Below are 26,397 nucleotides of genomic sequence, written 5' to 3' on the forward strand. Positions count from 1 at the left end.
TGTGACATTATTACTAAAAGTATAAAGTTCATTTTGTGGCTTAATATACATGGTTTGTAAAATATATTTATTTCCATAAATTCACAAAATTCAGTAATAAAATTATATACCAATGGCCAAAAGGTTGTTCCCATTGGTAATGGAATTTAGAAAGATTTCATTTATTTTTTTCAATTTCTGCACTGGAAGAGATGACCATGTATATGTAGAAGTAATTAGTTAAGTAGTATTATTCACTTTTTATGTATCAGAATCTCCTGTCATTCAACTAGACTGTGGCACTGACATTTTCTTTTGAGACAGAGGGTTCCCAATGAATCCCCTTAGCTCCCCAAAGCTTCAAGGAAACAGCTGAAAATCACTGTAGGAAACACAAAGAAAAATGGACTTGAAAAGGAGCAGCTATTCCCATCTGAATCAGGCTGCCTCATACTAATTGAGAACAAGATCACTGAGCTGACAAGGCCTGTAGTTGCGACATGATAAAAATGATGTTTATGGTCTCTAGGGATGGAGCATAGGAAGCCTGCCTGCATGCATAGGAAACATATTAGCGATTGCATCAGTTGTGAAAACAGCTGCTTGTCCACACCATCCAGGAAAAAAGCACTGGACAGTAGCTATCGTTTCAGAAAGAATAAGAGCAGCCACATAGTTAAGGGGAAAATATTCAAAAGCGCTTTGATGAAGATATATCTCTTTATTCTCGTGATTCTGCATACTGAGGAATGGAAATGCTATGGTAACAGAAACAAGAAATTCAATTGAGAAAGAGAAGCGATTTCGTTGGGAAAAAAAGAAATATTCACAAAAATAATTTTATCCAATTACTACAAATTAGTTTGTATACATTTTAAACAGTGTTAAGATCTACTGAACTTCTATAATTTATTCCCAATCCGTTTTCCATGCTAATATTTGTAGATGGGTTTAAGATATGCCAATTATAAACAATTTTTCCATGAGCTGCGTTTTTAAATGTACTATGAAGAAAGAATATTTTCCTAGTATTTTTCTTTTATTTTCTTGGAGATGCATCTATTTTTCTCTCACACTGCATCTCCACAATAAAGAGGACCTAAAAGAGAATTGTTGTAGATCATTGTTTTGGTAACATCAGCAGACAGCTACTGAACCACTTGCATACACAACAGGAATCAAGTTGGCAGGTGCTAGAAATCTCAGACATTTGCCGAGTATAGAAACAAAATTTGCAGATGTATAATTTACTATGGCCATTGCAAAAATGGATAAATTAATTTAAACAAAATGATCTATTTACTTGTACAGTAATGTTACTGATAAATGTCCAAGTTAACCTTGGAATTACATTTACTAGCCTTTTCTATCAGAACATAATGATTCCAAAAAATATTGTACACAAAGGGGGTTTTACACCCTTCTTTTTAAAAAACTGGTATTTATTTACCAAGAAAACCAAATATAAAGAGTTTATTGTGCCAACTGGCTATAAAATGGTAACGTATCACAATAGGAGTTTTAAGCCAGTAGGCTGTTTTAAAAGATTGTAATATCTATAGGAGACGTTATAACTATGCTCTGTGAAATAATAAGGAAGGCCTACCTTTGGCCTCATTTAATCACACCTTCAATAAAGACTCTCACAGGCATAATATATATGGGCCAACAGGCTTGACTGATGCCCAAGGGTACAGCTGTACAGGATAAAGTAGTGTCTGGTAGAAATACCCAAGTGCAGGCTTTACCAAACAAATACATCCAGACTGATTCTGTACTCAAGCTAGGCTGATTAGAGATAGCTTGAGTATCTGTGCACAGTCGTGTACCGTGCAGTGGAATTTTCTGTTGTGACTTTTCATAGTCAGCAACTTGCAGCGAAGGAGGACGGCTTCCGACGACCCCTTCCGTTCCAGCAACAGTCCGGTTGTGATTGCAAACACTAAGCATCACCCACAGGTTTAGATCTGAGCAAACTGAATGAAGAATTAACAACATATTTTGTCTTTAAATAAAATATTGGCTTCCCTCTGCATTTTCCTTTTGCTAGAAACAAATCTGTCCATCAATGCTAGCATTCTACTACACAGACATTTCAACCAGGATTTCTCTTTTCTACCATGTGGTTATGCAGAACATTTACTTACGATATCAAAAAGTGCATTACAAGTAGGAAAAACTCCCCGAACAATGTTTTTTTAGTCTGAAATAGTGGACAGAGTTATGCGACTGGCTTCTGGACACGATCATCATCCAATGGGACACTGTTTTCTTTAATTATGTTACAAATTAGTGAAAGGTGGAAAAGGTAGGCATGGCTTTCATTTTGTCTACTGGATTAGGTGAGGTAGAGCTTGCTTGCCAGCTTTCAATCATGCTTCTTATATTCCAACTGTTCTGTCTTCAAAATTAATTTACAACTGTAAAGCGAATGTATAAAATTTAAAAATAAAATAACTTGCTTAAAATATTGTTTACTTCAGCAGCTGTATGACACATTTTTCAGAAGTACTAAGCACACAGCAGCTGCTGACCACCGTAAAGGCTGGTCTTCTTCACTGTCCATTAGCAAAATGGAATATTAACTAATTTGGAAATCAAAGTGAATGAAGCCAAAGATCCGAACAAAAAAGACTAAAAGTCTGCAAAACATGACTTGGAAGCAAAAGCTGAAAGACCTGGAATTATTTTGAAAAGCTTACACTTCAAATCAACTTGAAGTCAAAAACTTCATTTTTTTATTTCCTTTTTAAAAAAATAATTTTGGGATGGCAGCAAACTAGAAGTCAGTTTCTTGTAAAGCTCCACCTTCCTGAGTCTCTCTTCAATCATTGGCCAGAACACCCACATTAGAGCTTTTTCTCTAATTCCTGATACTACTTTGGCATACAAGTTTCTAAAGATATAGCAGTAATATTTAAGAATATTACAGTTATTTTCTTTGGCAATATTTGTGTTCTCCAACATGTACTGTTATTTCACATTCACCTCCCTGAAATGGCATGTAATTGATGCTACTAGGAGGTAGATATGTAGCATTTCTGTTGGTCCTCTGGATTACAATAGCAAATAGAAACCCCTTCAGACTCATGATGAAAAATGAAACAAACACGTTTCTCAAAAGAAAATGTTTGAACAAGGAGAACCATATTCTTGCTGGCAAGAAGGGAATCATATTCCAGAACCACCAGTACTTTGCCTGTCAGCTGGGAGATATAAAATCCAGGTAGCTCTAAAAAAGCTTAGATCATAAAAAAGAATCAATGAGGAAACCCCTCAATATTCATTTATTTAAAGTGGACAGGGGGAAAAAAAGCATTTAATAATATGAATCAGAAGGCAAGGTCTGTGTCAGCTTACCACTAAACAAAGCCTGAAAGAAGAAATTTTGAAATCTCATTAAAAACACTTGAAAACATCTGCTCACCTGTTTATCAGAAGTGAGAACTTTTTTCTAGAAACAACGGAGAGCTTAAGCCATCTTTTAGTACATGTATTAAGCTTCCATTTAAAAAATATTTTTAGTCCATAGGTTGCAAAGAAGTTTCCTGAAGAAAGCAACTGAAGCAGGACACTAGTTAGGAAGCAAGAAGATGGGGGTGTCTCCCCATGTCCTTTTTATCATCCTGGAAATGTTATAGAACTGTGGTTCCCATTTTTTTTTTAAAACCAAAAAGGTCACTGAAAACTCACAACATTTCTTATAACCAAGGATTCTGGTTTTCTCTGATGAAAAAAATCCCCAATTTTTGGATTTAAACAAGTAACCTAAAATCCTCATTTTTTCATGATTAAAATGAAACACCACTATATATAAAATTGGGGATTTTTTTTTTTTTAATCAGACAAAAACCAGGATCCCTGCTCAGAATTCACAATGCTTGCAATGTTTTCAAACACAGATTGAAAAACATTGCAAAAGAAAGGGTGGTGCTAGCTAGCAGGGCCCTCCCTTTAAGCAAAGGGTCTGATGCAACCCACAAATCAGCTGCAGATTGTTTACCATAGCCTCTCAGACCACCAGTGGCCCATGGATCATAATTTGGTAACCACTGCTATGCACTGATATAAAAAAATGGAAACACTTGCAAAGAAGACCCAACACTTCTCTCCATTCTACCAACTCGGAATGGGCATTCGCACCAGAAAATCGTCGCTAGGCTCAACACTGGCCCACTACCTCCCACGCCCTTCATTTTTCACATTGGACTCTAGTTAGTAAAATAAGTTCTCTCTGATTAATTGGTGTCAAAATGTTTAAATCCTTCTTGTTCACATAACATTAAGGATCCAGATTAAGAGACGACGAGGGAAACTGAATAAAAGTTTCCACCTACACACATAACTCATTCTTTGTGCCTTTATCATTGCATCTCCTATAAAATGGATAGCTGAATGCAACCCAAAGAACCAGGTGCTAAGGTAACTGAATCTCCCATTTCATTATGACTCTCCTAATTTTAAAGATCTTTCTCAGTGTCCAATTCCATTTGAACATTGATTTTGTTTCAGTTTAGACTCCCTACTATTTGTTCAACCTATCCAGTCCATTGTCCACAATCTTTCCAGCTCCACTTGCAGCAGTTCCCCTAACCATTTTAGATGTCTTGTGGCTTCAGCTATGTTGCTAACCCAAGTACTACTCCATACTAACATGATACTCTCAACTTCGAAATTCATTCAACTTAGAACATCTCAAGATTTTGAATAACCCATAATACATCATTCTAGCCAGTGCACCTATAGCTGTATATGTATTTGGCAGTAAGAAGGGACAAGGTAAGACTGAAGACTAGAAGAGACAGATGTATCCTAAGAATCTTAATGCAAGAGTGAGATCCCAGAAAAGGACAGTATCATGATTAAGGAAGGCAGTGAAATCAGAAAGAAAAGGAAAAAAAGAGTGTTATCTTTCCCAAACACCCTCAACAAGCTTGTCTAATAACAGCTACTAAAATTCTGTTTGTATGTACACATAATCACTCACTCCTACCCCCTGACAGCTGCCCCAGTTTTCAGCTTTAAAAACCTAGTCCTTCAAATAATGATGAAAGTTTGTAGGCTAAGACATGCAATGCAGTTAAAATGAGATTAACTGTCAAATCTCCTATGAAATCAATATCAGGTGGGTATTAAGAACACGCATGATATATGGAATCCAGCACTTATATAAACAAAACAAAAAAATAGAAGTCATTGATCACATGAAATCAGATTTGGCAACTACATTTAATGTTACCATTAAAACATTTTTAAAAACTAAGCTATTTTAAAGTGTATATATCATCATTTTTAAAAAAATAAGCATGTAAAAAAAATGCAGATTTATCAATGTATTTAGATGTCAAAAAGTGCAGATAGGTGACCCAGAGGTGGGGCTACAAAAGTTTCATTCTTCCTAGCTTCCTCTACTCTATCGCTCTACAATAATTAGGTAAAAAGTGTTCTTCTTCCAGACCAGAACTACAGAGAACAAAAGTACATTAATATTATTACCAAAAATGACCTATTACAACATGATACCTGAGTTTAAAAAATCACATATTAGAAGAGAAAGCAAAAGCCTCCAGTACATAAATAGGTTACATTGCTTTTTCAGTCTTTTGGTCTAAAGCCTCATAGTCATTACGCAAAATCTTTCTAAAAATGATTCACTTTTGTAGTAACATTTTGTATGCTTCATTTCAGGCAGGGGTTTTTTTTCTCACCTTTCAAGTGAAATCTATTCAGCTATTTTGCCTTGAAGAGAAGTTAAAAATACATACCTTCCAAATATGATATATCACAAAAATAAGCCAGATTACTTTACATGATTTAAATATGATGTTTTTATTAATATTGGTACTGCCTGCATTCTAACCCTGGATATAAGAAAAATTATTTATATTCATTTTATCTGTATTATGGTTTCTCCGCCATAATTCAGAGCTGAAACAATCGAAGAAGCATATGGCACAAATGCCTCTTCTAAAACATTTTACTATACAAAACAAAGCCCCTCAAAACTGACATTTCAGTACCTCATAGAAAAACCTAAGATTCAAAGTGATTCTGCAGAACCAAGACATTTTTTTGCAAAAAAAACCTTATCTATTCTCTAGCAAGTAGAGCAATGCAAATATTGAAGTTTCTTCAAGTCACTTGGTTTTACTAATTCTAGTCTCCTGGCTTTGTTATTTCCTGTCAAGACCCTTTAACTTGAAAGGCAATCAACATACCATATTTCTTCAAATAAGACATGTTTCATAGACATTAGGGCTGGAAGGGACCTCACAAGATCATCGGGTCCAACCCCCTGGCCAAGGGCAGGAAGTCAGCTGGGGTCAAATGATCCCAGCAAGATAAGCATCCAAGTGTTTCTTAAAAGTGTCCAGAGTAGGTGCATGTACCATCTCTGGGAGGAGTCCATTCCAGGCCCAGGGGACCCGGACAATAAAGAAGTTTTTCCTTATGTCCAGCCTAAAATGGTCTTCCAAGACTTTATGACTGTTGGACCTTGTCTTCCCTTGGAGTGCCCTGATGAACAGACATTCTCCCAGTTCCTGATGCACACCCCTTATGTACTTACAGGCTGCCACTAAGTCACCCCTGAGCCTATAGCCCCACTCTCTCTCCGGGATCCACCTTCCAGACCCTACAAGGGGTAACTCATCTGATTGTGGGAATGGGGTTAAGATGCCCTGACCCACCTTTCACCAGGGTGGTAACTGGCCCGGCATTTCCTGGGGGTTCCCACACCACTGAGACCTCAACCAGGCCACCCACTCCCAGCAGGGTGCAGTTTTAGATCATGCCCAGGACCAGGAGCCTCCTAGCTATCCCCTACAGCTCCTGCCCTTACCTCCACGTGTTGCACATAGCCTTGCAGTCAGGCAGTGTTAATGCCTGTCCTGCCAGCAGCAAAATGCTCTGTTTACATAGGTGGCCAGAGATCTAAAATGGCCACCGCAATCAAGCGCCTGCTGGCTGCTTGGCTGAGTTCTTAAAGTGGCAGGCACCAACAGTGCCCTGCCACATGGCTCAAGCCACTGCAGGTATGTTCCTACATTTCCGGAATGGAAAGGAAATGTCTATCCACTTGGAAATGGATTTACTCTTTGCAGGTTAAAATAACTCACAAAGATTAAATCAATTCGGGGTTGGGCTTTTTGAATGTCTGTCCTTAGCCTAAATTATCAGAAATTGGTTTAAACCTGTAACAGAACAGAAGCTAAGTGCACATAAACCAGTTTCAAAATAGCCAAAATTGGTTTAAGATTAACCTGGTTGAATATAGTATCAGACTTAACTGATTTGGGTCAAACCAGTTTATGCAATTTCTGTCCCAGACTCTTTCCTGGTTTAAGTTAAATCAGAGTCCCACAGCAACCTGACATGCTTTTCAGCCCTGGGCTCTGCTCTCTGCTCCAGTGGAGCAGGGCTGGCCCTAGCCCCAGCTGCCAGCAGGGACCTTTCCATTCCCAGCAGCCAGGAATGGGGCAGATTCCCCTGCCTCAACCCCTTCTCTGTTGGGGAATTGACCCAGCTCCCAGCTGGAGCAGGGAAGTAAAGCCTCCACTGCTGGCTTTCCACCCCCAAAGGGTACAGAGTAGGAATCCCATTCCCCCACCCCTTCCCTGCCTCCTCAGCTACCCCACAGGACCTGCCAGGCTGTGAACTGCACTCACCAGGGAGTCCGACACTATGAAACAGTCTGAAACAGGGGAGCTGGCTCCTGGAATGCATGCCCCCTCCCTCCTCCAATGTCAGCCCCTCTGCAGGCCTGCCACAGCCTGGCAGAGCAGGCCAGGAGCTGCAGAGGCTGTGCCAGGCAGGGCTGATGGGCAGCAGGGGCTGGCTCCGGCCACGTGAGGGAGAGGACTTGCCCAACACCCACAGGGAGCTCAAGGCGGCCCTGGATCCCCAGCAAGGACAGTGACAAGACGCCGGGCTACAGCTCTGCCCAAGATATGCTAGACAGCCCCGAAGCTCTGACCCCTGCAGGCCAGCTCCAGTGAAGCCACAGCTCTAGGGGCTGTGCTCACTCCACTGGTCCTGGGATACAGCAGGGTTCTGCGGAGAGGGTGAAAGAGGAAGGGGGAGGAAGCTGCTCTTTTTCCTCTCCACTCCCTTCTCAGCCACTCTGCCAGCCAGGAAAAACATATCACAGGGTGATCTACCTGGCTCTCAGCTGCAGGGAAACCTGCAGTCCACACCTGAACGAGGAGCCGGGCTGATCACCTGACTGCACTGCCTCACTGGCTGGCAGGCCAGCTGAGGAGGGAGTCGTGGGAAAACTGCCCCCACTGAGGGCTTCCCACTTCCTGTGCTGGGCACAGCCTGGCTGGCAAGCAAAACTGGGTGGGGGGCCATTTCCACCCCACTCCCCCACTCCCCCCTCAGCTGGACCACTGGCCAAACATGGGTGACTGGCCCAACTTAGGCAGGAGGGTACAGGCCCCAACTGCAAGCTGTCCTGCAGCTGGCAGCCAGGCCAGTCACCTGGCTATGCTCCCTGCTTAGGCAGCTGGCCAGCTAAGGAGGGAGCAGGGGAAAAATGGTCCCCCACTCAGCTTTGGACCCCAGCCAAGCGGTGTCCAGCAGGAGCTGTGTCCAGCAGGAGCTGTTTTCCACCACCCCCATGCCCTCCTCAGCTGGCTGCCACCTGAGCAGAGGGCACGGCCAGGTGATCCAAGGCAAAGCATACAGTGGGGGTTGTACCTTCCTGCCTGAGCCAGGAGCCAGGCCAATCACCTGGCCATGCCCCCTCCTGGCTGGCAGGTCAGCTGAGGAGGGAGTTAGGAGGGGAAAAACAGCCCCCCCACCCAGTGTTGGACCCCAGCTAGGCTGTGCCCAGCAGAGGGGGTGGGAAGCCCTCAGCTGGGATTCCATAGGAAACAGGTAACCACAAGATCCTAACCAAACGTATGGCTGGATGGGAAAAATACTGTTCTTGTAAAGGCTCTGTAATGTATTACATTGATGTAAGATATGGACGCTGGAGCTTTATCGCCTTTTTATTACATCTTCTGGCAGGCTCATGATAACAGCACCGTCAATGGTGTGCCTTGCCTGTTAGGTTTTGCCACGCCAGGGTCTATTCACCTACCACAACTTGTTGTCGTATAGAGTTTTACTTGGAGGTGCTGTTTGGTGGTCTCTCTCAGAGCCCAAACAACTCTATCAACACTTCTGTGGGGCTCCTTCTCCCCTACACTCCACCCTTTTCCACTTGAGTGGCATGGATTGGCCTAGATGGTGTCCTGGTATGATGAAGGTGCCGCTTGCTCCCACATTGATGCCCAGTCTCGCAGCTGCCTGCCCAAGTATGGCTGTGGCCTCTTAGACTAACAAAATGGTAACAGAACAAATACTTTCACTAAAACAGCTTGAGTGATGCAGTGGTTCATCTGGTTCCCACATGGTCCTACGTCATGGGTGCCCCCAGGCTGAACCTGAGCCATGGCCTAGCTATCACCTGGCCACATACTTTAGTGCCCTGCAGAGTGTTTCTTCACACCTACGTAACTCTCATGGCTCTACCAACTCCCCGGTGGGAGGCTTTGTATCTACAGCCATACAGTTGGGGTGAGCAAGACTGAGGCACTCCCGAGTCTTCCCCTCTGTGGGTCCCAGCAATGCCCACCAAGCTTCCCTCTCCCAATCCCAGCTGACCTGTGCATTCCTGCAGGCACCACTGCAAGTGTGTGCAAGTGGGGTTGGTCCTGATCCCCTCGGCGTATCAACTGACACTCCCACGCTGCTACCTGGGGTGTTTCCCTTGGGTGTCCAGCCAATCCCGGTGTCCTAAGGCTTGCCAAGGTATTGTGCCTCAGGGAGAGTTTCTGGCTCTCTGCCTGCGGTTGGCTGCACACTCAGGCCTTCCCCAGGGGTTCCAGTGGTGGGACATGCATGCACCGCCTCACCAGGAGCGATCCTTTTGCAGAGACACACCGCTCTGTTCCATCCACCTCCTCATAGCCAAACCCTCACCCACCCAACAGATGCTGAGGCCCCCTAGGCACCACTGTGCAGGGCCAGAGCCCCCAACATCAGTGGGAGTCTTGATCTCCAAAATTTCTGATCCACAAGCTATGCCTCCTGCTCAGGCTTTGTGGAAGACCTGCCTCATAGTCTCACAGATGTTGTAAAGGATGCATGCAGCATTGATGAGTTGTGGCAAGTCCTTCTCCTCCACCTCAAGGCATGTGCTGAGAGCCTGCCAGCATGCAGTGAGGCAGCCAAAGGTGCACTCCATAGTCATATATCACCTGCTCAGGCAGCAGTTGAATGCTGTTTTTGGTGGTCTGTCTGCCCTATGTAGAGCTTCATAAGCCAGAACATGAGAGGGTAAGCTAGGTCCTCAATGATGAGAAGAGGGAAGAAAATGGCACCAATGATGAAACCAGGGACTCCAAGAGCATAGCACTCACTCTCAATCATCTGGGAGAGGGAGGAATTGCCTAAGACATAGGCATTGTAGGCACTGCCCACCCAACCGGTGAAGATGTAGGTGAAATGGCCGTGGTGACTGACTCTGTCCTGCAGGATATAGGAGAAGTAGCCCATGTGGTTGATGAATGTCCAGACACTTTGGGCCAGGCAGAGGGTAGATATGTGGGTGTCATCCACGGCCCCCACAGAGTTGGGGAAGCCCATGCAGTGGAAGCCAATGACCACCTCTTGTAAGATGATGAGATAGATGAGACCATTGGCCAAGACATTCTGCATGGCCAGACATACCTCCCAGATGGCCCTTCCAGCCATGGACTTGCCCACACCAAACTAATAGTGGAGACTACAGAGGGTGACCAGCTTCACAATGACAATGGCCACCCATTTCTCCAAAGTGAAGGTAGATGCATGCTGACATCCTAGCGTACAATGCGGGGAGCCACCCAAGCAATGATGCCCATGAAGGTGGCCTAGCACATATCAAAGGTCTGGACCTACTGTTCCATTGCTGTTGGTGGCATGGGCCTCGAACTGTCATTTGATGCTCTGGAGATGGTCCCAGAGCACCCCAGTATCCATGGTGTCCTGGGTGGCCTCATCTTCATCAGCCATTTCAAAGCCATTAGCCCAGTCCAGGACACTTGGCAGGCACAGGGTGGCCCCAAGCAAGCCAGCTGGCTGCTGGATCAGAGGCAGGAAGTCCCTGAGCCAGCAGGTGGTGAGGAGCCATGGCAGAATGTGAACAGGCTGGGACATGGACGCCAAAATGGAGGCACATGCAATTCATGAGGATGGGAACTTGCTTTGGGCCTCTTCCTGAAGCCTCAGCCAGAGCATGAAAAAGGGTCCACAGTGATATTGCAGGGGTTTGGGATATGATTCCCTGTGCCTGGCAGCCAGTCAGTGGTGGCCTGGGCACTCAGCTGCACTCAACAGTCTCTAGCAGCCTGGAGAGTCTCAGCCTGTTTGCTTCCAATCTAAACTAGGCCACTTAGAGAAACTCATGTTATTTAAATCAATTCCTTCCCCAGTTTTTTGAACATCTGTACATTGCTGTAGGAGACAACAAGCTTCCCTAACACCACACTGAAAACAAAATAACTTGCACTGCTCTCACTAATCAACTACCATTTTAAATTAGCTGAAAATGACCACACAATCAATGAAAATAGAAAACTATTTTTCTCAGCCAATTCAGCACCCTCTATCACCAACAAAAAGCATCTCATCAGCTCCACCTAAGAAATCAAAATTCCCTTTGAAACATTCCAAATCTAATCAGCAACACAAACTTTAATAGGTAATGTGCACAAAGGAACTGGCCTTTTGTCTCCCTATGTTTAGCAGATACTACAAAACACATCTTCTGTTTTACTCTTTTATTCTGTATCGGCTGTATATCAGCACTTGGTTATTACCACATGCTGGTTTGGCCTCCAGGAGAAGAAGCAGCACTACCAGCCAGGCTGCAGGCCGGCACTTACTACTACCTCAATTACGACAGCAGCAGTAGGAGCCAGTGAAGGAAAGGAAGGGCAAAACATCATGCCAGGATAGCAGATCCGTCTTTTCACTAGCAGGGCCACCCTTCCATCTGGCCAGTGTGCAAACCTTACTGAGCCATGTGGAAAGGGACAGGGTGATAATGACCTTAAAGTAAAGGACCCCTTTCCTAGAAGGCTGAATAATGCTCCAGCAGCTGCACTCCCACCTTGAACACTGAATTTTTTGTTGATATGTTTCAATTCTTCAGGCCAGGATAACTGATACTCCCAACTTAAAAGAAGATACAATAGGTCCTTTGGCATCTCTTCAGAAGAACTAATTCAATAACTCCATATATTAGAACACAGAAATTTGTCCCATTTTGTAGGTAAGCTTTTTGAGACACTAATATATCGGAGTGCAAAGAGGGAGCAAGTGAAAAATTTTAGCAGGCTGTTTGATTAATTCTAGTGGACTGATGCTATCAACTAATCTCCAGCATTCATTAGTTTGAAGATACCTGTCTGGAGAATTTTTGGCCTTAGGTCTTGTTCCAGGGTCCCTCAGAGTAACTCTGAAAATTACTGGGGGAAGCCATCAATGGCTTGACCTGCTTTTAGTTATTTTCCTGTATCTCCCTAAGATGCTTACTTGAAGGAAACTATTTTTGCCCTTGTATTTAGTGTCAAGGACTATATTTGTCCATTACTTCTCTAAAATGCTTGCCCTGGAGTACTTCAATTAATCTATTAAGTGGCTGCTTTTGTCATCCATCCTCCACTCTGGTCTACAAGTGTCTCTAGCCACAGTAGTTCATTCCACTGATTTCACTTTAGAGCAAGGGAGAGAGAATAAAATCTAACAAAAAAAATCTGTCTCAAAAGATGATGTGAACATTTCTTTCTGAAGGGTTGGCTTTATATTTGGACGTAGTGGGCAAATTTTAAAACTTATTGACTAGCTTTCAATAAAGCCTTTTTCCCCATAAACGAAAATGCTGCTTCATTAAAACCTAAGTGTTCTCTACAGTGATATGTAGTTTAGCTAATACTTCAGCCAGAAACGTTCTCAGGTCAAATTTCTGAGAGTCTCTAGAACAGCAAGCAAACTAGTGATCTGAGCACTCACCTGGAAAATGAAAGACCCAGGTTCCAGGCCCTGCTCTGAAGCAGGCAGAGCAGAGATTTGAGCCTGGGTGCCCTACATCCCATTTAAGTGCTAAGCTTCTAACTGCTGGCTACCCTCCTCCATTCCCCTCCCAAAATCCCAAAAAACTGTTTTAAATGGTCTTGGATTTGTTCCACATTGGAAGAATTGTGAAAACACTGAGATTTCAAAAAAAACCCATAATTCTAGTTTTCTGGCCATCCCTAGAAAGTTTTCCTAAAGGTACCAATCCAGCCAGGCTAAACAACAGGCAAAAGATACTGATGCCCTCCAGGTAGAAGAATCTGCCTTCCAAATTGTTTTAAAAGTGGTTATAGTTTATGGGTTCCTTAGGCAAACACAGCTTTCTGAGAGATCACAGATTCATAGCCCAGGGAGTATCAGTCACATAAACCTAAGGCTTTCTTGCAGAAGGGCACCTGGACCACTCTCTCCCTCTCTTGCATACATCAAACTGGGAAATGTAGCAGTGAAGCTTTTCCTGGGGCATCTCCACACTTTGTCTCTGATACGCTTGAAAAAAGCTGCAGGAGGACAAGTGCCAAAATGGTTTCACTACAGCAATTCCATGCTTCACACGTGACAGTGAGAATGTGTGGGCAAGGCATGCTCAGAAGCATCTCTCTGAGTGAGCAAAGTGCAAGAGCAATGTAGATGTCTCCTTAATCCTAGATGCAGAGGAACACTGATAACTGGACATGTACAAGTCCACGGGGCCAGATGCAATGCATCCCAGGGTGCTGAGGGAGTTGGTTGATGTGACTGCAGAGCCACTGGCCATTATCTTTGAAAACTTGTGGCAATTGGGAGAGGTTCTGGACAACTGGAAAAGGGCAAATATAAGTGACCATCTTTAAGAAAGGGAAGAAGGAAGATCTAGGGAACTACAGACCAGTCAATCTCACCTCAGTCCCTGGAGAAATCATGGAGCAAATCCTCAAGAAATCCTTTTCTAGGCACTTAAATGAGAAGGAAGTGATCAGGAACAGTCAGCATGGATTCACCAAGGGCAAGTCATGTCTGACCAAACATATAAAATCTTCAAATTTTCCCAAGCAGGAAGCAACTGTGACCACCTGAAACCCGAGATCCTGTTCCTGCATTTGTTTCAAGATAATCTGCATCATCACAGATCCTCACAGGAGGCAAGAGGCTTCATACCAGCTATGAACTAACTGCCCAGATGCGTTTTCCATCTATTGACTCCTCTGTGAAATCCTATGAAATATGAACTTTCATTTCTACCCAGGAGAACTTTTACAATCTTCTCTCCAATGCCTGAAGATGAAGGGGGTTTGTGCCAGAAAGCTTGCAATTAAAGAATTCTTGTGCACCAGGCAGCAGCAGCAAACGCTGCCCGGTGCAGGAAGCGGGGAGGCCGCAGCTGCTGCTGCCGTGGCACAGCCCCAGTGGGTGAGCCTGGAGCCGGCGCAGGGCCCAGGCTGGCAGTGAGGCAGGTTACAAGCTGGTGCTGAGCACGGGGGTGGGGAAATGGCCCCTACCCTGCCCCATGGCTGGCACCCCATGCTGCAGCAACCTGCAGCCCACACGAGGCTGCCTATGCCTGTTCAAGACAGCCCCACGTGGGCTGTGAGAGGCTGCAGCAGGGAGCACGGCCATGGGGCAGGTGAAGGGCCGCTTTTCTCCATGCTCTACACCAGCTCATCCCCTGCCCTTCCTCCCCTCCCTTACCTGAGCTTCCCATACCGGTGCAGGCCACATGGTCCCAGGCCAGAAGCCCCTCCTGGGGCTTCCGGCTGGAGGGGGGCAGGATGGGGCAGGGTCTGCTGTTGAAGGAGCCCTCCAGGGCTTCCCCTGGGTCCATCTTTGACATGAACCAAAGACAGATAAATTTTAATCTTCTAAATTTTTTTAGGGGCCCTGTGGGCCGGATAGAATGGCCTCGTGGGCCATATTTTGCTCATCCCTGGGTTAAACTGTTCTCAGTGGTGACAGATGACAGGACATGGAGCAATGGCCTCAAGTCACAACAAGGGAGGTTTAGGTTGGATATTAGGAAAACCTTTCACACTAGGAGGGTGATGAAGCACTGGGTTACTTAGAGAGCTGGTGGAATCTCCATCCTTGGAGATTTTTAAGGCCCAGCTCAAGAAAGCCCTGGCTGGAATGATCTAGTTGGGAGTGGTCCTGCTTTGAAAAGCGGGTTGAACTAAATAATCTCTTGAGAGCCCTTCCAACCGTAATTTTCTATGAGTCTATGAACTAACAGAGACCTTCCACCTATAGACAGAACAGCAGCAGAGACTGGGGCAAGAAGAATGGTATCTGTTCTTGGCCTTGCTCTACATCCACCAAGTATATGGAACAGCAGACTTTCTGGTATACCTCATGTAGGAGTCTGAATCCAGTCACTTGAGACACTGAGTTTAACTGATAGGCACTGATACAACTCCTTTAGTCCCTGTGAATGCTTCTGAGCAGTTTGGGCAAGGGAAAGCTGAAGTAGGACTGCTGCTCATGACACTGACACATGCAGAAACAGAAGGTCATGGAGCAACTTATACAAGTTCTGGTGAGGCAAATCAGCAGCTGAGGCTGGAAGCCAGAACAGGTAAGTCAAAGTAGTTGCTAAGCCTAGCCATGTGGAGGGAAAAACACTGTAGACAGTGTTTGTTATAAGGGGGATTTCAGTTCAGGGAAGAGATTTGAGGCAAATAAGGATGCTGCATGTGTTACTATAAATTTTCCATGAAGCCAGAATATTTGCTAACTCCTGGCAAGTTAGAGAGAGGACTATTCTTCTGCAAAGGTAAAAAGAATAAACAGCTCCAGAGACAAAGTGCCCGTTCAGTAGATTATTTAGTCTACACACTATACTTTGGGAAGCAGGAGGTCTGGAAACCACCTGTTGCTTCAACCAGAAGGCAGATGGAAATGAGGAACCTGAACTTTGCTAACACCTGTATACTTCCAATACCTATGGAGCTGAGGAAATCCAGCAATGGTGAATAGCAATGGATATGGGAGATAAAAATAAATGCCTTCAAATTGTTGTTTGGAAACAAACTGCTCTGTGAAAACCTTTTAAATGGTGCTGTTTGACTCTTTAATAACATAATTTTTAAAGTGTTATAAAGAGCAATCCATTTCCTATAGACTCTGAGAACCACCATTTTTGTAGCTTGTTTCGCCCTTGTCACATCACATCAGTTTGACAGATTGGCACCTAAGATTGGTCCTAATGGACTCTTGATAGAGGAGCTGATGCTTAGATTCAGAATGCCACCAATAATTTATAATGCTTTAGATGAAAAACAAAACCAGGAAATTAACGAAAGTGCCTTTTATGTCACGTAACAGAGGATGCTGCTTTTCCTTGCAGTACTGCCTGCGTTCTTCTGTAAAGCAAATACATTCTAGAGCCCTACAGAGCTACAAATCCTGCTGCTAAAAAGGATGCTGCCAGTTCAGAATTGCAAACATTTGAAATGCCTACAGCAACACCAGTGTTGCAACATTTCTTAAATATATACATTTCTTCCTTTCCTGCACTCTCCCCTCTGCCTTAGGACTCTACATGTAGCTGAGATGAAGGGTCCTTTGAGCCTGAGGTAGGGCAACATGGGGCCTAGGTGCTAGGGATTGCTAGTGTCATTGATAACTCTCCCTGTGCCAAGGGTGCACAAGAAGGGCACTCTTGGTGGAGATACACTGGTGCCCAACATTGGAAGCAGCAGGATCTTATACAAGATCTCCTGGAAAAAGACCATGAAGCACCCCTCTATCTCCAACTCATGCGTGTACTGCCAGCTGGATGGTGACCTGGAAGCAGAAGCACTGCACGTGGCAGAAGCTGGGGTCTCAGAGCCCCACCAGGAAAGTAGTACCTAGAGAAAGAACCTTCCCCAGGCTGAGTAAGGGAAGCATGAGGGCCACACTAGGGAGGAAGGGAGGCATTTGATGTCAGCACCACCCTAGTTTTCTCACAGTTTGAGGGGGACATAAATGCTCCCCCCAGGGATCCCCTTATCTCCTAACTCTTGGGCAGCAGTCTCTGTGGCAAAGAAAATCATCACTTCTCCATACATTTCAGAGTCCACCATAATCTTTGAGGCCCCTAGAACTAAAGCCACACACAGGCTTCCACATGGGGAGTGGCAGGGACTAGATGGCAGTATACTGATAACATTGAGGAAGGGTCCTTGACTGCCCAAGGGGGTGTGGACAGAAACAGTAGAGGGGTCATGTGGAGTGGCTACAGGTTTCCCTGCAGTAGCCTTGGGATGCTCTAGTGAACAGTGGAGCCTACAGAGATGGGGAAAAGCAGGATGCGTGGGGTGGCAGCTGACAAGGCATATCTGGTTGGGGTTTAGTGTTTGTCACAGGCCTTCTGCCCTTCCTACCCACTGTATAGGAGGCAGCAGCAGAGAAGCCCTTACCTTCACCCTGCTTTGGGATGTGCTGTGGCATACTGAGGGGTGGTGGAAGACTGGACAAAGGTATCCCACTTCGCTCTATTTTGCTATCTCCTGCTCCATTTTCTAGTGGTGGTAATGGATTGCAATACCTTAACTATCACTAAGCACTGCTTTGTTTGCTAATTTCCTACACATTTTATTTGGTGTTGGTATACCTTGGTGGATGTCGCCCAAATTAAAGAAAGAAGGAAATTGAATCTTGCTTTGGGAAACAGAACGAGAAATTGTACTTCTGAAGTCATTCCTGTCTATGCCAGCCCCAGGAAGCATACAGGAGACTGAGATATGCCTCAGCGAATTCTTTGTTAACAATATTTTGTTCCTGTTTAGTTACTGAGTAAAAAAAGGGCAAACCTTTACGTTTAGAAAAAATGGCATAATCTGTCAACTGGAAGAAATCTGTGTCAACACTCACTTCCCAAAGCACTCTGTGGCTTCTCTGGAGACTGGATACAGACAGAAGTAATGATAGCCAATCAGGAATTTTTCAGCAAAATCTTTGTGTTCATAAAGAAGGTTTAAAAAAAATTCAAAAAAAAAAATGACGAGAGTTTCAAAAAACTGTTCAAATATCATATGCTGACATTTTAAATGAAAAATTCTATTTTACAATTCAAAATTCCTTTATATTTTGAAATGTAGGTTCATTTATTGAAAGACAAAAAAGGTTTAGCTGAAAGGAACTGTTCCAAAATTAATTAGAAGCCAAATTTCAGCTGGCCTATTCTGAATTTTTTTCACCTTCAAACTCATGAAAATTGACAAGATTTTGACTATTGCCCTCATTTTGGCAGAAAAAAAATTAGTAATCTCAGAAATCATCTCAAAGTGGAAAAGCCAAGCCTTGCCTATGTCAGGCTTTGGAGGAGAAGGCACACAGGCTCTATTCACCACTTACTTTCTGAGGTCCCTTATTTCTAATAGGAAGCACATTTCTCAAATTACAAACATGCCAACCTGGGACACCTGAAAATGTGATGGTCAGTATCTTGGCCAACCCCGAGAACTGAACTGATGACAGACAGCCAGAAGGATTCTTTCCATTTTTATTTTTAATTAATCGGATCTTAAAAATTACAATATTTTAAGAACAAAATCTTATCTAAAGAAGGCTGTTCGAATCATATGCAGATATGCCACATGCACACACAGATCAGCAGTATGGTTTAAATCCTTTGACCTTTAAATCTTTAGTTTAGACCAGCGTTTCCCAACCAGCGTGCCACAGCACACTGGTGTGCCATCAGGCATGTACAGGTGTGCCACAGTATTTTTGGCTGGAGCCACACCCCCTGCCTGCTGCTGCTGTGGACACAGACAGATGGGGAGTGTGGCTCCAGCCCAAAATGCCGTCCAGAGACTTGGGCTTCATGATTGACCACAAGATGAATATGAGCCCCCAGTGCGATAACACAGTCAGCAAAGTGAATAAAACTCTGGCTTGCATCTACCTATGCATCTCAAGCAAGACACAGGAAGTCATCCCCCCATTGTATTTGGCCTTGGTGAGGCCACACCTAGAGTACTGCATCCAATTCTGGGCTCCACAATTCAGAAAGGATGTGGAGAAGCTTGAGAGAGTCCAGAGGAGAGCCACGCACATGATCAGAGGGCAAGAGAGCAGGCCTTATGAAGTGAGGCTGAAAGCCATGGGAATCTTTAGCCTATCACAGAATCACAGAAGTCAGGTCGGAAGGGACCTTGTAGATCTTCAAGTCCGACCCCCCGCCTGGGTGGGAGAAAAAGTCTGGATTCAAATGAGTCCAGCTAGGTAGTCATTAAGCCTCTTCTTAAAGATCCCCAGGGTAGGAGCCAGCACCACTTCCCGAGGAAGTTGGTTCCAGCTCCTAGCCGCTCTAACTGTGGCCGCTCCTAGCCGCCCTAACTGTGAAGTAGTTCTTGTGGATGTCTAATCTAAATCTACTCTCTAATATCTTGTGTCCATTGTTCCTTGTCATGCCAGGGGGCGCTAGGGGAAACAGCGTCTCCCCTAAACCCTTCTGGTCCCCCCTAGTGAGTTTATAGACAGTCACCAGGTCCCCCCTCAGCCTTCTCTTGTGAAGGACGAACAGGTTTAGGTCCCACGGTCTTTCAATGTAGGGTCTGCCCTGTAGTCCCTGGATCATGTGGGTGGCCCTCCACTGGACCGTCTCAATGTCCACATCCCTCCTGAAATGGGGCACACAGAACTGGACACAGTACCCCAGCTGTGGCCTGACCAGTGTCACATAGAGGGGGAGGATCACCTCTCTGGCTGTACTTGAGATGCACCTGTGGATGCACGACAAGGTGCGGTTAGCCCTGCCAACCGTGACCTCGCATTGTCGGCCCATGTTCATCTTGGAGTCAATAATGACCCCAAGATCCCTTTCTGCCTCCATGCTCTCAAGAAGGGAGTTTCCCATTCTGCACGTGTGCTGCTGGTTTCTACTGCCTAAGTGCAGCACCCTGCACAGCCTGGAGAAGCGTAGGTTCTGGGGTGACTTGGTAGCAGCCTATAAGTACATAAGAGGTGTGCAACAGGATTTGGGGGAATGCTTGTTCACCAGGGCAACCCCAAGAGAAGACAAAGAACAAAGGTCACAAACTTCTGCAAGACCATTTTAGGTTGGACGTAAGGAAAAACTTCTTCACTGTCCAAGTCTCCAAGGCCTGGAATAGACTCCCCCCAGAGGTGGTGCAAGCACCTACTCTGGACAATTTCAAGAAACATTTGGGTGCATATATTGCTGGGATCCTTTGACCCTAACTGATTTCCTGTCTTTAGGCAGGGGGTTGGACCCAATGATGCTATGAGGTCCCTTCCAGCCCTAATGTCTATGAAATCTATGAGAGAGCAATAAGGGTGATGTCATGGTGGGGGTCTGCTATAAACCACCAGACCAGGAGGAAGTAAGAGGTAGATGAGGCTTTTTCCAAGTAGGTAGGAACAGTTTCCTGATCACAGGCCTGATTCTCATGGGGGACTTCAATCACCCTGACATCTGCTGAGAGGGCAATACAGCAGTATGCAGGCAATCCAGGAAGATTTTAGAGACTATTGGGAACAACCTCCTCGTGCAAGTGCTGGAGCAGCCAGCTAGAAGCCATGCTCTTCTTGACCTGCTGCTCACAAACAGGATGAATTGGTGGGGAATGTAGTATGGGTGGCAATTTGGGCAGCGGTGACCACGAGATGATAGAGTTAAAGATCCTGAGGAAAGGAAGGATGAAGACCAGCGGAATAAGGACCCTAGAATTCAGATAAGCAGACTTCAACTTGTTCAAAAAATTCATGGCCAGGATCCCTTGGGAAGTCAGTCGGAGAGGGAGAGGAGTCCAGGAGCACTGGTTGTACTTAAAGAAGCCTTACTGAGACTGCAGGAACAAACCATCCCAATTAGCAGGAAGACTAGCAAGTATGGTATAATACCAGCTTGGTTTAGCAGGGAACTTCAGTAAACTAAAATCACAAAAAGGAAGCTTATAAGAAGTTGAAACTTGGACAAATAACTAGGGAAGAATATAATAGCATTGCTCGGGCATGCAGGGATAAAATCAAGAAGGCCAAAGCACAACTGGAGTTGAAGCTAGCAAAAGATGTGAAGGGTAACAAGAAGGGTTTCTACAAGTATGGCAGTAGCAAGAGGAGGATCAGGAAAAGTGTGGGTCCCTCACTGAATGGGGGAGGCAACCTTGTGACAGAGGATGCAGAAAAGGCTGATGGTGCTCAATGCCTTTTTTACCTCAGTCTTCACAGGCAGTTGTGCCAGGCAGCACAGTCTGAGGAGGAGGTGAGCAACCCTCAGTGGTGAAAGAACTGGTTAGGGACTATTTAGAAAAGATGGATGTGTACAAGTCCATGGGGCTGGATGGGATGCACCTGAGGGTGCTGAAGGAGTTCATGCGCCTGCAGAGCCACTGGCCATCATCTTTAAAAACTCATGACGATCAGGAGAGGTCCCAGATGATTGGAAAAGGGCAAACATAGTGCCCATATTTAAGAAAGGGAAAAAGGAGGATCCAGAGAACAACAGACCAGTCAACCTCACCTCAGTCCCTGGAAAAAGCATGGAGAAGATCCTCAAGGAATCCATTTCTAAGCACTTGGAGGAGAAAAAGATAATTAGAAACAGTCACCATGGATTCACTAGGGGCAAGTCATGCCCGACTAACCTGACTGCATTCTATGATGATTGAGAACATGTTAGGTAATATCCTCTTGTTCTTCCTGTACTTGTCTGCCACGACTTGGATTTAATAAGAAAAGGAAGGAGATCAGTAAGTTGTTAAAGAGTGTGATCAAGGAATAGCACCCAGATGTTACACACTCATAGATTTTTTTTTTTAAGTAGAAGATATAATAACAGTAGCCTTGCCAATTACTTCATTGGCAAAGGCAGTTGATTTGAAAGTGAGAAAAACCCTGAACTGAAACTTTTAAAGATACTTTGTTTAAACTAATCTGAACCGCTAATTGCCTCATTAGCATAACGTGATCCCCGCATCTTCCACTCTTTGTCCACAGTTCATGCAGGGAGCAGTTCCTTGCAGCTCCCACACAGCTCTTCTGGTTATTTTCTCAACTGCTGTCGTCCCAGCAGGGTCAGGGACTTATCTGAAACACTGTTTCCCAGTGCATTGTTCCAAAGGCTCTGTCTTTTAATCAGCTCTCTGCCGAGCTTGTTCCCACCGCCTCAGTGATCCTCTGGACTCACCACAGCAACACGATCCATTGTAGCAGCGTTTGTCGGGATTTGACCTGTGGAGTCTTCTGGTGTTCCGGAGCTCCCAACGTCCTTCCCAGCCACAGGTTAGGCTTCTTCCCATTTATCTCTACTTAGGGTCTTGATTACCCCTTTGTTCCTCTTCTGGTGCACAAAGCCAATCTGTAAATGTCCCACTGCCAATTTTATCCCCAGTTTTATCCCTGGTTTTCACGGCCTAATCATCCAATCTCTTTTCAGGTGTGAAATCCTCTCCACTTGATAGGGTGCATTCGGAGGTCACTCCTCTCAGGGTTATCCCAAGTAACAAGCTTGAATACCTGTTACACTGATATAACTGGTTCTTGTGGATGCGGGGAGGCTGGTAGATGTGGCGTATCTTGAGTTTAGCAAGGTTTTTGATATGGTCTCCCACAACATGCTTGCAGGCAAGCTAAGGAAGTATGAGCTAGATGAATGGACTGTAAGGTGGACAGAAAATTGGCTGGAGCATCAGGCTCAGAGAGTAGTAATCAATGGCTCGATGTCTAGTTGGCAGCCGATATCAAGTGGAGTGCCCCAGAGGTTGGTCTTGGGGCCAGTTTTGTTCAATATCTACATTAACGACCTGGAAGATGGCATAGAGTGCACCCTCAGCAAGTTTGCAGATGACATCAAGCTGGGGGGAGTAGTACATCATATGCTGGAGGGTAGGGCTGTTGCCAGTAAGTCAAAGGAAGTGATTATTCCCTCTATTCAGCACTAGTGAGGCCACATCTGGACTACTGTATTCAGTTTTAAACCACCCACTACAGAAATGATATGGCCAAATTGGCAAGAGACCAGTAAAGGGCAACAAAAATGATTCAGGGGCTGAGGCACATGACTTCTGAGGACAGGCTGAGGGAACTGGGCTCATTTAATCTAGAGAAGACTGAGAGGGGTTTAATAACAGCCTTCAACTACCTGAAAGGACAGTTCAAAAGACAATGGAGCTAGACTGTTCTCAGTCATAGCAGATGACAGAACAAGGAGCAATGGTCTCAAGTTGCAGTAAGGGAAGTTTTGATTGGATATTAGGAAGAAAGTAAAACACTGGACCAGGATATCCAGAAAGATGGTGGAATCTCCATCCTTGGAAGTTTTCAAGACTCAGCTAGACAAAGCTTTGGCTGGGATGATCTAGTTGGGGACAGTCCTGCTTTGAGCAGTGAGTTGGACTAAATGACCTCCTGAGGTCCCTTCAGACTCTAATTTTCTATAATTCTGATTCTAACATAGTGGTAATGGCACTCTTCTGGTAAATGGATGTGGGTACAAAACTCATCAGGCACAGAGGAAATTGAACCATTATTTTCTACATCCTCAGCAAGTGTCCAAAACACCAGACAATTAGTTAAAGAGGGAACTAACACCATGACCATTTCGACTATGAATCTTGCCCTTCATTCCCTCTATTTTTCTTCCAAGCAAACAAAAGCTGAACGATTTTGTTATTGTCCAAACTTATTGGGGGGGGAGGAGAGGGAACGTTTCCAATATCTTGTGGGTCCACCAACCCCCTAAATCAGAGGCAGGCAAAATATGGCCTATAGGCCATTCTATCCAGCCCGTGGGGCACCTACAAAGTTTACAAGATAAATATTAATCTGTTCCAGGCTCCCCATCAAAGCTGACAGGAGCCAGGGGCAGTAGTACCCAGGGAAAGCCACCAGGAGTCAGGAGAAAGGCCAGCACAGCCCCGCCCTCCCCACACCTACCCAGAAGTCTCTGCCTGCCAGAGCTCTCCCTGTACAAGGTTGCTCCAGCCCCATGTGGCCCCAGCTGCATTGCTGGACTGCAGAAGCAGGGGTGTGTTGGTACCCTGGGGCCTAGAGAGGAAGGGGGCATTGTGTGTGTGTCCATGCAATGAGGGATGGGAAGAGAGAGACAGAGAGAGCAATGAGGGAAGGAAGGGTGGGGGGGGAGAGAGAGAGAGAGAGAGAGAGTAGTAAGCAAAGCATACCATGTGTGTATGCATGTGTGTGTAGTGAGCAACGCACAGTGTGTGTGTGTGTGTGTGTGTGTGTGTGTGTGTGTGTGTGTGTGAGTGAGCGCGTGCGTGCAGGTGCACACAATGGAGGGAGAGAGAGTGTGCATGCACTCATAGGGTGAGTCCCACAAGCATCTCCCACTAACCCCCATACCTCCCCACACCCCACATATCCACACAAACCCACATGCTACCTCCCCCATACCCACACTCCATACACCTATGCACCCCCACAAACCCCCCCACACAACCTCCTCCACATACCCTACTCATATACCCACAGCCCCCCACAAACCCATACCCACCCCTTCATGCCACCCACACCCCCGCAGTATACAAAAGTAAGACTTCATTTTAAGCTATTGTGCCATCACCTCTATGTACATCACACAAGCACATGTAAATCAGGACAACACTGTTTTTTAAATCAAATTAATGAATGTTGTAGATGTTTGATTTTTAGAATATAATTTGGTGCTTTTCTGGTTCTTAGATGGCAAAACCCCTTGCTTCTAGTGGCAAAGGTCGGGGGTTAGAGGGAGGGACTTCTGGTCCCAAGATGGCAACCAGGGGGCATGGCACCTGTCAAGGGGCAGGACTACCTATGCAGTGCTTGACAGCTTGGCAAAATTTGGTAAGTGGCCCTCCGTCCAAAATAATTGCCCGCCCTGGCTTATAGTGACCCTGCATAAGTTCTCTGCCAATATATTCAAAATTGGGGGGTTAGGGAGAGTATTCTGAAGCTCCTTAAAGTAGAGGTTAGATGTGAATTCCTGGCTGCTGTTCTTGAACTTCATGGAACTCTCTCCTACACTACACAGAGGTCTAAACAAAGGAAGAAGTCAGTTTTTCTCTTCTTCTTCCTCCCATAAGTGAACAATAGCATTCATACCACAGCAGATCTGTAATCAAATAAGGCCATTTCCACTTGAAGCATATAATTTCCTTATGACCAAAAAGTTATTAAATCAATATAAATAAAGACTGATAGATACAACTAACATGCTATAGAGCAGCACATGAAGACCATCAATATAAATATTTTTTTACAACTCTCAGACTGTTTGAAATTTCTAGTAAAAGGGGTGCAAGGGAAAGTGAGATTGTCAGTGACTCTTGTTAGGCATGGTGATTTGAGACTTATTTTCCAGGAAAAAATCATTTTTCATCAAACCATGCACTTCAAATAAGGCTCAAAGTTTACAGTCTGTGTTGTGTTTTGCCATTTCAGTAACATTTCTACAATATAAAAAGGTCTGAAGTTTCAGTAAAGCTGAATGCTGTGACACAATCTTAACTATCCTGAACCTACCATTTCACCAGAATAAAATGAAACAAATTGCAACCCATGTAGCTATTTAAATCAAAAAGAAATTAACTTCTACAGATCTCTTGTTTAAAGACGAATGCATCCATAAGTCACAACAGAGAACTTCAATTAACTCCATTTGGGTCCATCAGTCATACTTCAAACACAACAGATAAAAGGCCAATATCCTTCCATTATAAAATATCATTACAAATACTGACAGCAATATTTTTCTTCGTTATTCCTGTTCGGCCACTTCATCTACAAAGAGCTGGTTTTTGGTCACAATTCTGCAATTATTCATACCAAGAATTTTACAAGTAAATCCAGTAGTGAGACTATTTTCCTACACGAGCAGCTACAACAAAGATAAACAGAAATGAAATATATAGTCAATTGCTTTATATAACAGAACAATTTCCATATTATGCATGAAATCAAATAGGAAATCAAACTTTTTAGAAAACAAATATATCAAGATGTTAAACATTTAATGGCAATATAAACAATGGGCTGTACATCACTGAACAGCATCAGCAAGTAAACATGCATATTTTATCTGGAGTCAAAGAATTATGTATCCATTACCACCATTTTCATTGTTAAGGTCTAGGCTGATAATAAGGAAATCAAGGACATTCATCTGGGAGATCTGTGATACTGCCTTTCTCCCCTCCCTCCCCCCACGCTCTCATAAGTTGGCAGGGGTGGTGCAGTGTGTCAGACAGGCAACAGTAACAGCCTGTCCACCGGCAGGGTGCTCCATGCTACTCTGACTCCTGGCCAGACTGTGCCCTGTGCCCATGCATTTCCACCATTGTTACACATTACCCTTAGATGATACAACGGGCAGAAAGCCAAGGGGCA

At 44.6% G+C, this 26,397-nt stretch overlaps 1 protein-coding gene across 2 annotated transcripts in view; it reads right to left on the reverse strand.

The window, feature by feature from the left end:
• Positions 1 to 26,397, reverse strand: part of NEBL (nebulette) — a 488,546-nt gene that overhangs the window by 297,506 nt on the left and 164,643 nt on the right. The window lies entirely within an intron of this gene.

This window comes from Crocodylus siamensis, chromosome 5, assembly GCF_052110815.1.
Source record: "Crocodylus siamensis isolate JL-2025a chromosome 5, ASM5211081v1, whole genome shotgun sequence".
Lineage (NCBI taxonomy): Eukaryota > Metazoa > Chordata > Crocodylia > Crocodylidae > Crocodylus > Crocodylus siamensis.